The sequence below is a fragment of the Medicago truncatula genome, chromosome 7 (genome assembly GCF_003473485.1).
Source record: "Medicago truncatula cultivar Jemalong A17 chromosome 7, MtrunA17r5.0-ANR, whole genome shotgun sequence".
In the NCBI taxonomy this organism is placed as follows: Eukaryota; Viridiplantae; Streptophyta; class Magnoliopsida; order Fabales; family Fabaceae; genus Medicago; species Medicago truncatula.
Window position 1 is genome coordinate 22,355,610 of NC_053048.1, and position 17,949 is coordinate 22,373,558.

General features: G+C 31.7%; 2 long non-coding RNA genes across 3 annotated transcripts; both read left to right on the top strand.

Annotated features, from left to right (window-relative positions):
• Window positions 1–4,977: 4,977 nt before the first annotated feature.
• Window positions 4,978–10,411, top strand: LOC112418493 (uncharacterized). 2 transcript variants are annotated; one of them, XR_005642940.1, is made up of 4 exons: window positions 4,978–5,305; window positions 6,146–6,532; window positions 6,751–6,799; window positions 10,212–10,411. It is a non-coding gene; the product is annotated as an uncharacterized lncRNA (long non-coding RNA). The 2 variants fall into 2 exon arrangements; XR_005642939.1 differs by lacking the exon at window positions 4,978–5,305 and having other exon boundaries at window positions 6,101–6,532.
• Window positions 10,412–11,091: 680 nt separating this feature from the next.
• Window positions 11,092–13,416, top strand: LOC112418485 (uncharacterized). The gene is made up of 2 exons (XR_003006517.2): window positions 11,092–11,418; window positions 13,137–13,416. It is a non-coding gene; the product is annotated as an uncharacterized lncRNA (long non-coding RNA).
• The last annotated feature ends 4,533 nt before the right edge of the window (window positions 13,417–17,949 follow it).

Here is a 17,949-nt window from a genome sequence, read left to right on the forward strand (position 1 = left end):
TTTTCAACATAAACGAAATGTCACATTCTTTTCTTAAAATCATAAACTGAATAAATAACTATTTATCCTTTAAAATTCAAATACAAGATCTTTAATACTTCGCAGCGGAATTTATTTCAATAACTAAAACAGTCTTTGGCACGAAGGCCTCTTCATAAATGTCGCATAAAAATCCAATCTAAAAACTAGTCATAAAGCTTCAAAAACAATACGTAAGGAATAGAAAAGGAATAACAAAGTTCCCATCCCGTTACGTATCAGAGCACCTAAGACACACGAGAAGGAAAGCTCACACGACATCAACTATTCTTGGTTACCTGTTAGTTATCCATGGTGGGCAAACAGAAGGGGTGAGATTTCACAAACAATAATATTAAGCATATAATTCATCAATTACATTTAACAACATAAGCATCATCAATCATATTTAACAACTCATAGACAACATCATGTAATCATCATAATATTCATCATAGATAATAATATATCATAATTCACTTCTTTAATAGTTCATATAAAGAATCACAGCTTTAAACAATTTCATGATTTAACAACTTAACAACTCGACAACTCGATAACTTGACAACTTAACCTCTTGACTATGCAACTTAATCTTCTAATCATGCATGTGGTACCAATCTTTGAGCGTAAATAGGCTCCAGGGCATCAAGCCCTCAACTTTATTTGAGCGTAAAAAGGCTCCCAGGGCATCAAGCCCTCAACTTAATTGAGCAAAGGCTCCAGGGCATCAAGCCCCCAACAATGAAATGCTAATGCATGGACTCGACGTCTTAACATCTTAAATCGACAACCTCTTATATAATCCAATAATTTGGAACTTCATCATCTTAATCAACTTAGACCGACTCATGCAGCTTAGTTAAATAACAACAGCAACACAACAGTATACAAAAACAGCATGACATAATAATATCAAATGCAAGTCAACAACGTCTCAATTATTCACATATAATTCAAGTAATACATATACAATTATATCATAGTATAACAACATCAAATAATAATCAACATCTTAAAACATCATATATACATATAACACTTCATCAATCATGGACAATATCGTATTCACAACATATACATTGATATACTAATTCATCAATCATATTCAATTATTCACTGTGACCTACGTGCAGTAATTTGACTATAACTCAAGTTCTATAAATCCTTTTGAAGTCAAACCAACGGCATTAGAAAGCTAACATTTATACCTACAACTTTCGTGTTTACACCTAAGACCAATTCTGTACCAATCAATACCAGTTTTCATTTCAAATTCGGACAAAGTTGTGCTGAAATTCATAAAAATTCACTGTGACCTACGTGCAGTAATTTGACCATAACTCATAAACCAAAAATCATTTTCAAGTCAAGCCGACGCCACTGTAAAGCTAACACAATTATCTACAACTTTTATGTTTACACCAAAGGCTAATTCAAAACAGAAACGTGTGAAAAAGATGCAAGAACGTGAAACAGGACATGCTGTCAGAGAGCAACTCGGGAAAAAACACACTTTTCACCCCAAAATCCCAATTTTAACTTCCCTATGCCCAAATTTGATCCCAAAGTTTGTCTAAACATTTATATACATCAAAAGAGACTCAAAACCATATTAAACTTGACCCAAAACATTATTTTAGAAAATCATCAAATAATCACTTTTAACCCTAATTCCAAAATTCTCAAAAACTAAAACCTACAACATGTTAAATCCAATTTTCAGAATCAATGACTTAAGATTATTGAATGTTAGTCCCACCCTTACCTTATAGATGAAAATCGCAGCACTCCTAGGTCTTCCCCCTCCTCTCGGCTTTTTCTCCCTTTTCTCCAAAATTGATCGTACGTTATGTTTTTTCTAAACTAGATCTCTCCTATTTATAAACCTTTATTCTATTTTTTCTTATTTGTCTTTCTCCCCCAAAACTCTCTAAAATCTCATAACAAACTCTCAACTCAATCTTATTTCTATTTTCAAATCTTAATCTATTAAATAACAACATAAGCCACTTAATAAATCACATAATCAAATAAATATATTTTAAACTCTTCTTAATAAATTTTAGACTCAATTAAATAATTAAATAAATCAAATAATTCAAAGAGGGCGTTACAGAGAGGAAAGACACAGAGAAATTATACAGGTTCCTTCCACAATCCGGAAGTAGTCCTGTCCCACTTGCACTTCCAAGGAGAGTTCACTAAAATCAATATCTGATTACAATTGCTCAAGCACAATAGCAAGAGACTTCAAACTACTCAAGCAAAACTGCAAGAGAATTCTTATGCTCAAGAACACACTCAAGAGACTTACTATGCTCAAGCACAACTGCAAGAGACTTCTATTCAAACAGAATTAAAAAGAAAATGTTTGAGGTTGAACACTTGATATACAATCAGTGGTGTTCACAAATACAAATCAGATAAGACTCTAGAATTTAAAAGATATGAAATTTGTTAAGAAATTCTAAGTGAACTTTGATGTGGAACAATTTCTGCTGAGGTTTGGCTCTTGTAAAATTGTTGTGAGTCTCTTAGAAATATTCAAGTCTTCACTCCTTTATATAGAGGTATGTGAGAGACGTTCTTGATTGCCAGCACATCAAAAGAGTCTTTGTTGAAGCTTGATTAAATCACCAATGATCTGTTGCTTGATGTGGTTATTGTCCTAATAGGGAACAAGTTCAAATCCACTCCTTGTATAGAGAGATAACAACGTAGTCATTATTGTTGTTCTTGTACTATTGCAGACACAACATAGAGTAGTGGAGATAATGGTTGTACAATTGTACTATTGTCCTTTTCGAACGCTCTTCAAAGAATAAGCATCCAATGCCTTTCAATTTCTCTGAAATAGTCGTTGCTCCAGGCTTCTTATTCCTTCTGCAATGATAGGCATGATAATAACAACTCTTGACAAATATTGAAGCTTCTAGTCTTACAACTTCTTATGATCTTCAACTTCTGATGACGTCAGCTGATTGTAGTCTTCAGCTTCTGAGAGTGCTTCTGACGATGTCAGCTTCTGATGATCTTCATAACCTTTTGTCTTCAGAACCTCTTTTCTTCATATGCTTCCTTGCAACACAAGCATCCTTTTTGTAGATTACATTGCTCTTATTTGTTCTTCCAGAACCTATGCTTGATTTAAAGACACTCAATTTTTTGTCTATGGTTCTGCACACTTGAACAAATATTAGCATATTCAATTGATATTTTTAATACCTTATTATCATCAAAACTTAAGGTGACATTGTCAAACACATTTTTTTCCAACATTCTAATCTTCAAGTCTTCATTCCTTTATATAGAGGAATTAAAGAGACGTTGTCGAGGTGCCAACACATCAAAAGAGTCGTTGTAGAAGCTTTCTCAATCACAAATGATTTGTTCCTTGATTTGGTTAATTTCCTAGGAAGGAATAATATGAAATTCATTCCTTGTATGGAGAATTAACTAACCGAGAGATAGCTGTAGTAGCACTACGCGCAGACAATAGTGGAGTAGTGGAGTTGTGGTTGTACAATTGTACTATTGTCCTTTCACTGACATTCTTCAATGGATAAGCATCCAATTCCTCTGAAATAGTCGTTGCTCCTGGCTTCTATTCCTTCTACAAACTTGTGCAGACTCTAGTGACTTTAGACTCTGACTGTCAGCTTCTGATCTACTAGAAAAGTTCTAAATAACGACGGAATTTAGAGACGGAATTTGATCTGTCACTAATTGACACGGAATCAGAGACATAATTTTATAGTTTGAGACGGATTTGAAATTCTAAGGTTAGAGACAGATATTTGAGACAGAATTTTCCGTGACAAATGTTTTCCATGTCAAAATCCGTCTCTAAGTAATTATATATCTATTTTTTTAAAAACAAAATCTAACCCTTTTTACCTCTATGTTGGCTCAAAAACTCAATTCACCCCAAAATTCCCCCCATCGATTCACATTGCACAAAACCCTAAATCAATTTTCAGGTTCCCTCTCAAGTAAAATTTCCCACCTTTCATGTTAATTTCTTCCCTCACTCGCCAAAAACCCTTTCAATAATCCTATTCCTTCACTTTCCCTCACTCACAAAATACCCTCGTTCACCTTCGTTTCTCTCTAATTTCGATAGATCTTCCTATTTTGACTCCCGTTTGCGATTTTTGCTCAGCTGAAAGTCCTCTTCCAGTCCATCCTCGTTCATCCTCGTTCATCCTCTTTTTCTCACTCACACTTGGGATTCAAAGCTTCATCGGTCTCTTTCGCACCCAAGGGTTGTTCTTCACGTGAGTTCCACTTTCACGACCATCAATTTTTTAGTGTTTTTCTCTGTTGTTGTTTTATTGTCTTCTTTTTTATTCTTGTTTGCTTTGAAAATTCTATTGATGAGTTTGATTCTGGTGGTTTAGGAAGATTTTAGGGTTTTTCTTTTGATTTGGGGAAAACTGTGTTACTAGCCAAAATCTCACAAAGAAGTTTTCTATTATTGAAAAAAGTGAATTGGATTAATAATTTTCCTAATTTTGTTGCTAATTTTTAATTTTTTTAGGTTGTGGTTAGTATTATAATTCAATCTTTGTTTCTCCACCTTTTATTTTATTTTGAGGTGTTTTAGTTTAACAGATTTAACATTAAATATTATTGGTGGGTTTAATCATCCTTCTGGGTGTTATCAGATGCTTATGTCTAAATCCCTAATTTTTTATTTCCTTTTATTTTTTTTGTGTACAAGTTCAAGATAACAGTAGAGCGAGCAAGTGGCAGACCAAACAAAATCAACCAATCTACTATGCATCTATAGGTATATATTTGTTTATGGTGTTGTGGATTTATTCGTCAGTACAGTAGTAACTATAGAAGGATGATTTACCGTATTCGTCATAAGGTAAAATACTCACTAATTTAGATTGAGTGAGCCACTGTTAGTGCAGGGCACCTACTAATTCTCTGTGTACCCCGATCTATATTGAGTTATGATTTCAATTTATCATTATTATTTAGTGAGTTCTTGGTTGATTTTGAATTTGAATATCAATGATTGGGATTGAATTTGAGTAGTGATGCATTTGATATTACTCTTTTATCTCTTTTTCTCTTTTTGTTGCAATGCTTAAGTTTTAGCCAAGTTTTAGGTTTCAAGACTTTATATTTACATGATTCCACTTATAGACCAATGTAGTTTAGTTGGACTCAATTAGATTGAAACATTTTCTATTTCATAGGCTGATGTAGTCCACTTATTTCTGATCATTTACAGTTCAAGAAAGAGGAAGAGAAATAAGAAGCAAAAGGGGTTAGTATATGTTTTCATCATTTTTCTCTTAGAATTTATTTATGAAACTGATTGAGTTTGAATATTATTTCCTAAAATTTGAAAAACACAATGCATCGAATTGTAAAATATTTGTAAGACACAATGCATCGAATTGTGAAATAAATAAAAAGGAAGAACTAATATTCTTAGACTGAGCTAGAAGATAACATGATACTGTGATTCAAACCTCTGTTGTGGGTGCTTTTAAATGCAATCTTTGGTAGTGATATGCCAGTAAACCTTTAAAAGGATCAGCCTACAATATTCATTAATTTGAAGATATTTCCAATGTGTGTTGTGTCCCACCTAGCTGATGGCTCGTTGCATATCATGTACATATAGTTTTTAATATATTATCATCATATCAATTTCTTATAGTGTTTCATTTTTGTATATCCTCTAGTATTATTCCATACATTCTCCATCACTATCTTTCAATTACAAAATGAAAGCAAGGAAAAAACAGAACAACCTAGAAAAAAAGGCCTTTATGGTTGTCAAGTAGTTAATTACTTGATAGTCTATATCTCTTGCAAAGTAACTCATGCATGGGTTATTATTATATTATTACACACTAGAAAAATTCAGAACAACCTAACTCTCCACACCAAAGAATATAGAATTACTATATCTACACATGAAAAATATATACCACCTAGTCAAGTATGTGTGCTCATTGTTGTTTGCTTGTTTTCTTGATTTTGTTTTTGGTTGGTATTTGAAATGGCATTCCTCTTGATACTGTTACTACTCCTAAGATTGCAAAGGTTTTGACTCGCAGATATTACTTTAACTTTGGTGGAAATCTTGTTTGTATAGATGTAGGATTGGCTGTTTTGAAAGTAATAATAGAAAAGAGTGAGATCCCATTTGAAAGAGGGCTTTAACGCACTCAAAGACAAATATAAATGTAAGGTTTCTATTCCTTTTTCCATCTAAGATTAATGCATAAGAAAGTATTCATGAATTCATTCTAGGGAGAGTAACATAGTGGAGGACAATAGGTTATAGCTGAGATGAATTATGTTTACAAAAGAATCAGAATTTGTTTTTCTCTCTTTATGTCTCTAATAAACTTGTTTTTTATTCTATGATAATTGCTGATGTGAGGAAAAGGTTTGATGCTTGGAGTTGAACTTGTCACTGGCTGTGAACTTAAAATGCCAGCCAAAGATGAAACACCACAGGTGATGGACCAAATAAAAGGTAAAGTCTCGATCCCTATAGGCTAAGTTTTTCCGCATTTTCAGCAGTCAAGGATTCCATGCATTCTTATAAGTTTAGGGTCTCAGATTTGGAGCAAGTTATATAATTACTTTTAAACCAGATTTAGAGCTTGAAATCTGATCTAAATCAGCCATTTAAGCCATATTTTTAACAATTTTCAATGTCACTAATCAGCTTTTCTGTTACCATTCTAAAAGGTTATGGAATTGTATTCAGAAATCAGCTCCCTTATGTTTTACCAAAGATGTAAGTTACATTAGTCTCTAATTCTCTCATTTGTTAAAATTTCATTAATAAATAGTATTTGTAACACCCTACTTCTATTAAAGCAATTAAACATGCGAATAATACATTTATTCAAGAAATAGAGATTACGTCTTATTCAAAATTCAAAAACCGATAGACATGTATGTAAACCTCAACAGTTACAGCGGAATATAAATCAGAGTGATCAAATATATACATGCCATGAGAAAATAAATCATATCCAAAAGATAAATCTCAAAACCTAAACATCGGTTAGTCATCAACAAAATAATAATCCAAACGAAAATATAAACAACCTAATCTAGACCGACACGACAAGCCTAGATCAGAGCGGACACGACACCGATATTGGAGGAAGCTCCAGATATCCACCTACACAAGAACTCACCAAGCATCTAATCCTGCACAACGTCTACCCATCCATACAGATAGGCAGGCGGTCCATAACAGATCCACTGGGGGTAAGTATTACATTATCATAATCCAAATAACAGGTAACATGAATATTTCATTTTAAACATCATGCACTTGATCAATAATAATTACACATTAATACTTACATCACACCCCGATATCTCACATCAATATTCGTCAATCATATGAACAATTATCAATTTACAATTATTCATTCACAATCACCAATCACGTTTATTCATGAATAATCATTAATCACATTTCATGAACAATCACCAATTACTTGTATCATAAATAAATATCAATTCACAGTTTTCATACACGATCACCAATCATATACATCATGAACAATCCTGATCATATACATCATGAACAATCACCAATCATATACATCATGAACAATCACCGATCATAATTCATGAACAATTATCAATTCACAAATATTCATTCACAATCGTCAATCACAAACATCATCAATAATCATTCATCTCAATTCATCACCAATCGCATATTTCACATAAGACTCATGCTATGATATGCACTTATGGACACATAAATGCATGTGGTACCAAATCTCAACAAGGTCGTCACCTCCGATGGGCAAGTCAACATCGCATGTAAGGCTCACCTCTGCCTTACAATAATCTCGAAGTAAAAGAGTCATCCCTTTTACAACAACAACGACTATGATGCATGGACATGTGTAAGAACTCGATAATGCGACAACAATTCACAATCTCAACTCAATATATAGGACGACACCCAATTATATTGATTATCTCCACAACATTGCATTATCAAGAAAACATGCCCACACAAATAAATTATAGTATTCACCATCACACATCAACATGATTATCAATAATCAACAATGTCATTCAACATCAACTATATCATATAGTTTCACCATTCCAAACAATTCTCATATCCCAAGTAAGAGAACATACAACATCTCATGACAATTATCATATCCAACATATAACCATTCAACATCAACTATCACATATAGTTTCACCATTCAAGCATTCCTTACATTCTAAGTAAGATAACATACACATCTCATGATAAACATCATATTCAATACAATCATTCATTCATACAACTTCACTTAGTCATACAAGAATAATCTCAATAACCCACAAGACAACTTGCTTAAGAAACATTTCCAACAAAAATCCAAAACATGTGGCAAACGGCCAACATTGACAATTTTTAAAGCACAACTTATTTAAGCTTGAAATCCTACAATTCAATCTTAATCAATCATGTAGTCAAGGACTCAAGCCACTTACAAACTATTAGACATTAGTTCAAAGGATAGCTTAAGTTCGTATGAGAAAAACCAAGACAAAACGACATTTAGCTCAAAACCCGTTTTCACCGATTCAACTCCGCCCGAAATATTTCTTAAACCATCAACACATTCACATTCCCAAATACATAAATGCATACTCAATTATTCACTCTAAGTACTTCATTAAACACAATATCAAGTTTGGAAAAGTTCCACGGCTCATAGAGAAAGTTATGATAAGTTTTCACAAAAATCCACATGACCCATGTGTAGTAATTTAATCATATCTCAAGTTCTAAAAAATCATTTGGACGTCAAACCAAAACCAAAAGATAGCTAACATAATTGTCTACAACTTTCATGTTTACCAAAAAGTCCAAATCAAAATAGAAATATGCGAAAACGATGCAAGAGCGCGAAACAGGGGAAGCTGTCACTGGGCTGCTCGCCTCGCGAGTAATGTTACTCGCCATGGCGAGCAATTCCAGTGGCTACTCGCCACCAACTCGCCTCCAGCTCGCCTCGCGAGGATGACAGTTTGCAGAAAATTCTGTTTTCGTGAAAAATCCATTTTCACCCCAAAATCCCAATTTTTGACCTCCCAATACCCAAATTGATTCCAAAGGTTTACCCAAATGTTTTTAGACATGAAAAGATACTCAAATCCATATACAAACTTGAATCAAACATCATTTTAAACAAAATCACCATTTGACCCATTTTCTCAAAACAACAACAACATCTCATTTTTCATCATCAATCCATAATTATGTATACCCAAGTCATAATTCACTCACAACAACATGGTTTGTCAACAACAACATCCATTGAAACTTGTTTCTCACCTCAATTCAACACAACTTATCACAAATCATTAATTAGGCAAAATTTCACAACTTGACATTTATACATACATTGAACCATGTAATTTCATCCACAAACATACCATAATCATCAATTCATGTATAAGCAACAGCAACATAACAAGAGCACGAATTTGACATGAATTGTTCATCAACCCATTTTCATACAACATGAGAAGATGTAAAATTTGAAATTGATTATGATGAAAACAAACCCCCTTACCTTAGATGATGTTTAATCTTAACTAAAGCTTCACTTTAGCTCCTAATTGTTTCAATCTTCAAGTTTCCCCCTTCCTCTAACCTTGTTCTTCCTTCACCTCTCACTTCTCTCTCTACCTCTCTCTAACTTAGTGAAATGAAAAGGAATGAATGAATTTGCTCTCACAACCCTAATGTTATCTCCCCCTAGTGGGCTTAACTTAGTTTTAGTGGGCTTAACCCGTTTCTATTCAAACCACAATTCTAAAAAGTTTCTATACACTCAACGGTAATTACTAACAACGGTAAATTATAACCAACGGTCACTAAACGGTAAAAACTAATCACTACACTAGTAACTTAGTAAAATAAGGGTTCTCACTAATTATTAAAATAATTCTCACCAAAATTACCATTTTACCCTTACACGTCAAATGACCAAAATACCCTTCTAATACGGTAATCCAATTAAATGCACCAAATGACAATTAAATACACACAAGCACAATTAATCACATACAATCACACAATAAAAGTAATTAAATAAAACTAGCTAAAAATCGGGCTGTTACAGTATTAGTCTTTATTATTTAGAGCTTACTAATTTTCTTGGGTGCAGGTTTCCTAATGGATGCTATGGAGTGCACATTATCTAGAATTTAACCTGTGAAGCTTAAATAAGATGCAAGTGTAAATAAATGACAACTTATTTTATGATAAGTTAAACTCTATTAGAATATTATGTATTGACTCAAGCAAGTAAAGTTTATAAATTTTAAATGCTTGCTTAGACCAATATAGTTTAAAATTGCTATTGTGGATTTGATTTCAGAGGCATTTTATTTTTTTAAAAAAACATTATATTTAAAGATGGAATTTAAGTTCCGTCTTTGTAGAGACAGAATTATATACCCTAGAGACGGATTTATATTGATCAGTTTCATCTTTGAGTGACGGTTTTTTTATTGTTAGTGACGGAATTTTTCTGTCTCCAATCAGAGACCGAATTTGTTCCGTCTCCAGTCAGAGACGGAAATATTAATTTCGTCTCTAACAAGTTTAAAGACGACGAAATTAACAACGGAACTTGATCCGTCTCCAATTCCGTCTCTAACAGGATTAGTGACGGAAATTTTGCAATTTAGAGACAGATATTGTAACATCCCAGATTCTTCTTCTAGTATATATATTAATACTTATATATTAATTACTTTTAACCTTATAAACTACAAATTAATTTTATCATCTTATGATATTAATTAAGCGAGGGATGATGTTTCTATGTCTTCAGTATTTTATTCCACTTATTTACAATGTATAAAAATGTTATCCAAAAAAAACATATATATCTTAATAGGTAATTCTTGATACTTTGATTGGTTGTCGATAGTTGATTAATCTCTCTCTTTATATAATATATGGTGTCTTGTTTTATTTATTTTAGTCGAAAAATATGTGCCACTAGATATTACTAGCTAGTATTTATTAGAGTAATATAATAAGATTAGCAAGAAAGTAGGAAAACAAAAGGAAGCATAGAGCAAAGGAAGTGATTGGCGTGTGGAAATAAAGATCCACGTTTCTTCCCAATCCCATTTTCCACTATGTTCCATATTGTTAGGAAATAAGTTAGTGGGAGAATTATTAGTAACCGGTTCCTATTCTTTTTCACACACACCCCTTTCTATACTTTGAAGAACAAAAACAAAATACATAGTGAGAAAGAGAAAGAGAATGGGAAAGGGAGTCTGAAGGAGGAAAGGAAGAGCAATGAAAGAAGAGCCAAGAGAGAGAAAAGACAATCTTAACAAAATTATCATTACCAAGTAAGAATCCTACTAGTATTCTTATTGTCATTTTTATTATTAAAGAATCAAAATCATCAATCATATTTTTGTAGAAAATGTAGCATGTAGAGTCCTTAAACTTTTTCTCTCTTACAAACCTATGTTATAATTATTATTATGACCTTAAAGTAGTAATTTTAAAACGTAAATTGAAACAAAAGATGGGATTAAGAAATCGATGTTGCTTTGTTAAATTTTACACCAATTTTCATTTAGATCTAAAAGTTATATTTGAATCATTATCTCAGTATTTTGATGAAATTCTATTTTAACGGGCCATATTTGTATGAGTTTAATCATGAGCAAAATCAGCCCCTTGTTCTAGTAATCTTGAATGAGTTAAAATGGTTTATTAGAATGATTAGTCGATCAAAATTTTATGGTTAAAGCAAATATAATTGAACTTTTCTTATAATTAACAAGACCTGATATGACAATAGAGTATGCTACTATCTATATGTTTGACTAGATGAATATAACCTTGAGTAAATTTTGAGTTAAAAAATATAGTTTTATTTCCAGAAGTATACTTTTTGAACTTAAGAAAGATTATTTGAAAGCATTGTTCATTTACGTAATGAGTTTTTTTGTTGATTTAGGAATTGATCTTTGGGTAAATTTTCTTTGAAAATGTGATTGTTGGAGGTACACTACTAACTGAGTTGAGTGAAACAAGTTTTATCATCAAATACTTAAAAGATCATCTTACATGTCTTTATCTTTTGGACTTAATTTTACAGAAGTAGTCGTTGTGAATATCTAAGTAAAATATTCATATTTTGATTAGATTCCTTAGCCAAACCCTGCCTTGAATGTTAAAATGTTAGTTAGTTTTGGTATTAAGAATTAGTGGTGAATTATTTTGTGAAGGTATAGACGTAGTGGAACAAAGAATGTTTCATGGGAATTTTAAGAGTTCTTGTTGCAAAGGTAAGGGCATCACTCCACGCACGTCCGTACGTGTATGTGTGACTATTTGTGTTGTGATGATTATCATAGTGTTGTTGTTTTGAAGTGAATGCTATGTGTTATATATTGGTGATGTGATAATTATCTTGGTGGTGTTGTTTTGGCATGAATATTATGTTATTATTTTTGTGGTGTTGTTTTAATGTAAATACTATTTGTTTATGGGTGAATAAACTTAAGTAACTAAAATGGTGATTCAAAACTATATCCAAAGGTGGGATATTAGACTTTTGATTTTTGGAGATTACCCAACGGTGGGGTATTTACGGAGACATTCATGCATTAGATGACTCAGACAAATGTCCAATGGTGGGGCACTGACCATCGAGTTTTAGGAGTTACTACCCAACGGTGGGATAGTGGCGATTCATATGAATTAGGTGATTCAGAATAATGCCCAATGGTGGGGTACTGAACATCGAATTTTTAGGAGTTATTACCCAATGGTGGGGTATTGCCCAATGGTGGGGTATATTGTCCAATGGTGGGACATTTGGCTCCGTTTAGAGGTGAAATCTGGATCATGAGCATTTGCATATAGACTGACCAATAGGAATTAACGCATTTTAGTCAGGTTGTAACTTAAGACGAGGTGTGGTGATTATGGAACTGAGTGAGGTTTCTTGTACGGTCTATTTATTTATTTGGTTATCTTTTGTGTAAATTTATATAAGCATGCATATTTGTACTATGTTTAATAGTTGGAGATGACCCTTACTTTTGGACAGATGACCGTCTATCCGTGTCTCCTCCTTGGCGGTGACGTCAGGGAGGCAAAGTGATACAGTAGAAGAAGACGCTAGTGGTGCACATTTGGAGGCTCGATATATTCCGACACTGGTATTAGCCTTGTTGAGAAAACTTTTCACAAGCATCTAGAACTTTGAGCTAGGTGTAGTCTTAGGTAGGAAAAAGGCAAGTGTCTTGTTATTAGGGATATTATATTTTTTTATGTAAAATTTACTATTTTGGAAATTCAAGGAGAAGATTATTATTGTTATTTTAGAATTGATGGGTTTCACGTTACTAAGATTATTATTTTTTTTAAAGAAATTATTCGTCTTTTCACTAAGAATTTTGGTAATTAACGTCTGAAAAATCGGGTCGTTACAGATATCTCCCGTCTCTAAATGAAATTTTTCTAGTAGTGATGGTCTTTAGACTCTGATGTCTTGAGACTTTGATTGCAACAAAGATTCCCTTGAAAATTATTTTGCTCTTAATTGTTCTTTCAGAACCAATACTTTTTTTAAGAAATATAAATTTTAGTCTATGGTCTTGCATACTTGAACAAATACTAGCATATTCAATTGAACTTTTAATACCTTGTTATCGTTAAATTTTAAGGTGGCAATGTAAAACATATTTTTTTCCAACACTTTGTTTAATTCATTACAATCATCTTAGAGTACAAAATCACGGCTATATAGTTCGTTAATATAGAAAGTGTAAAAGATACAAATTATTGGGTTCCAATACAATTACTAAATGAAAACTTATCGAATTTTCTAGTAGAATGTTACCAGCACAATACTCAAATACAATCACAAAGACCTATAAGGGATCCATGAAACAGTAACTGTAGACGAACTAATTTACACCAAGGTTGTTTAGGATGTGTGCAATTATACACTGGACAATGATGATTAGAAGTACAATAGCCCGCAGGAAGTCCTAGGACATACCCGCTTACTGTAGTTATTGAATAAATGATGTTAGTAAAATGAGATAAAGCATTATGTAGTATGTACCTAAGAAAACATTTGAAGGATAAAAAGTGGCTTACTTTCGTGTAGGCTTGCAACAACAAAGGGAGAAATAAAGATAGTCATAAAATAAACAAACTTTATAATTTTAGTCATACTTTCTCCCGTTTGCATATATGAGATATAATATGGTTTTATCACTTTATGATTTATAAAAGCCTAATCTCACCTTAAATACATGAAATTTCTTAAGAGCATGTTCTCATTCTCATTCCTCATTACCATTAAATGTGTTGTATGTTTTCATTTAGCACAAATAGTAAAGCAGTGATATAAAACAGTATAATTAAACCTCTCTTGAGTACATGAAAGTGTTGTGTTTATTTTTCTATCACCCTTAGTAACGAGGTCAAATAAAAAACTTACCAATTATAAGAATTCATTCTTATCTTACAAAGTTTTTTATTTAATCCATAACCTTTAATGAAAGAAAAGGAAAATTATTTTTGAATTTCATGTGAACTCAAGGCGATGACAAAGCTATAACTACTGTACTTATTAGTGTTTTACTTTTTTTATAATCTTAAGAGGAATCTATTAGAAATATCAATAAATAAAATATTTAGTGGTGGATCTTAAAAGTGTTAAAATGTAAATTTCAATGCATTTCATGCATATGCAAACTTAGTCACGGATAGAGCATTGATTTGTTCAATGGTGATGCACATTATCTTTGCACAAAATGAATGATGACATCATACTAACAAGTGCACTAGTATATCTAAAAGGTTCATCTCCATACAAAATTGTCTAGTTTGAACATCACTATTGTGAATACGATTAAGATTTTGTTTTGAAAAATGGACTTTTTTTTTGGGGAAAATTGGTTTATTTTAATTCGTTGAGAGAGAGACCAAGTCATGTCAGATATTATTCGTTGAATTGTTTAGTTAACTATAATCTATTATTACAATCCTATTGATTATTCGATTTAAATACATTTGATCATAATAATTAGGCCAATGCATTGGTCGATAAATTTCTTCAAGGATTACCACCCTTCAATGTCTCGGTGAAGCCCACCACAACCCTCGAAGGTTTATGAATTCCAAATTAAGTAACAACTATCGTTAGTTTATGTCTATAGTCTAATTAATAATAGAACAATTAAAATAAGTCCTGCCAGCGACGTTAAGATTAGTACTCATGGTGACCTAGTTAAATTTACAAACATCCATAGGCGCAAAAAAGGAATTAAGAACAACATTAAAAGAATAAAATTCGAAAAGTAATCAACGGAAATTCAAAGAATAATTTCAAGTTACATAATTGAGTAATTACAGGGAAGTTCCTAAACATATAAAAAATATATATGAATATAATACGTGAGGAAATGATCATTGGTTGATGAAAGAATTATCCGTTGTAAAATGAATAACATGGTCACAAAGTTATGTGGTTCGGGTTCACTTCCTTGCTTTAAACGCTTTTTCCCTTATTTTTTCTTTTATGATTTTTTAAAATGTTATTACAAAACTCGAAAAACTACATACAAACTAATTACTTTATCTCTTAAATAAATGACTTTGAAAATAGAGTAAAAATTCTATACAATATATTGTCATCATGAATATTAAATATTTTTAATGCAAAAGACAAAGGATATTTAGAGCGAGTTCTTAGAGATAATGGAGAAGTAAACAACCTTCCTACAATAATTTTTTTATTAAATGTCTCTTAAGTAATTGATTATGTTATGTTAGTCCTTTTATAGAACTAATAAGTAAATCTCTCTTAAGTACTTCATAGAGGTAGTATAAAAAAAACTTACCAAAATCATAAGAACACATTCTTATTTTACATACTTTATTTTATCCTCTAACCTTTCATGACATGAAGGTAAAATCACAATAGAGTAAAAGTTTTTTGGATTTCATGTGAACTCTAGGCTATAGCAGAAGTATAGCTAATGTACATGTTAGCGTAATCATTGATTTTTGAGTAAATTACACTCCCCTCCCATCAAAGAAGTTTGAATTACACTCCTCTCCCCTCTTATGTTAAAATATACACTTCCCTCCATTCTTATTCAAAACATACTAGAAAATATTTCACTCCTATCCCTTGAGAGAAGCTTGAATTACATTCTCCTTCCCTCTTATGTTCAAATCTACACTTAAGTCCCTCAATATTTGTTTTTTTTTTTTCATTTATAATACTATAGAAAAAAAAATCTAACACACTTCAAAAAAAAATAGTATTGCGGGTCCATTTTAATATATTCAAAATTTGAATTCATATTTTCCGCTATTTTTTATTCACAATTTTATTAACATGTAATTTTAAACCCTATTATCAAATACGAAACAACAAGATATAATTAAAATATATGAAAAATTACTAAAGTCAATTAAGTATGGTTATTTAAAAGTGAATTTTATACTTCAAATTATAAAATTAATAACAAAATATTTAAATTTAATTATCATTGACATTTAATTTATAAAGAAATGAATTTATTTATTTTTAAATGGTGATTCAAAATTAGTATATATTATAAAAATATTTATTTATGTTAAAATAGATTAAAGTGTAGTGCATATTTAATTATTAAGGGGATGGGGTTGTATTTCAAGCATCTCATAGGGGAGGGGAGTATAAATATTACTTTTCAAGGGAGGGGAGTGTATATTTTAACATAAGAGGGGAAGGGAGTATACTTGAAGCATCTCTTAGGGGAGGGGAGTGTAATTTACTCTTAATTTTTATAGTTGGAATAGAAATAAATCAACAATGACAATAAATAGAATAATTTGTGTTGGATATTCCATAAGTTTTTTAATCGGTTAGTGGACAATTTGTATCATAATGGATGAGTTTTGTAGAAGTTTCTCATAGTTTAAGGGACATTAGGTATTGTTTTGAATAAAGTCATGTAATTCTATTTCTTCTATAAACTAGATAATTTCATAGGTATTTTGAATCTTTAATTGGCAAATGATGTAATTCGGTTAGGAAGACACCTCATGGAAGTTTTGGAAGACATGGAATAAATATTAGGAAGTTTCAATAAATATTTAAAGACATTACAAGTTAGAAATATTTTGTCTCAAGTCCCTCAAACAAGTCTAAGAAAGAAAACACTTAAAGAACAACAACAAAAAAATGCAAAATCCACACCTAGGGCTAAGGGTATGTGCCTTGCATTTATCTCACGCGCCCCATGCGCATTGGATAGGGACGTTTTCTCTCTGTCAGATGCCACGTGCCCCAAACATAGCCTCACGTATCCCACATTCTCTGAGCTGTGAAAAAATAGCATTTTCCTGTTTTCCCTTCGGGTTAGGGAAAAAGTCCAAAATTTCAACTAACACCCTGCAAAAAATATGCCTATAAACTGTGCTCATTCCCCACAAAAAAATATTCATTTAGAACTTGGAGTTTTAAGAGGAATCCAAATACTTGGATCATCAAAGAGGAATCTCACACCTCCTCCATTTTTTGTGTTTTATTATGTTTTATTTCAGTCAGATTATGCATTTTGTTACCATGAGTAAATAAACACTTTTAACTTTTATTATGATTCTATTATGAATCTATATTTATCGTTTTATTCTATTCATACAAGTCATTTATTTCGTTATGATGAGTTATATTTAATTTACATGTTTGATTCATTAATGCACTCTTGCACTTGAGTGTGTGACATACCTAGCCAACTGATTGAACTTATATTTGAAGGTGGGAACAACATAAGTAATGGGCTGAATTGTGTGTTTTTTTTTTTAAAAAAAAAAATCCTTTATTAATTAAAATAAAATCACAATGCATGGAA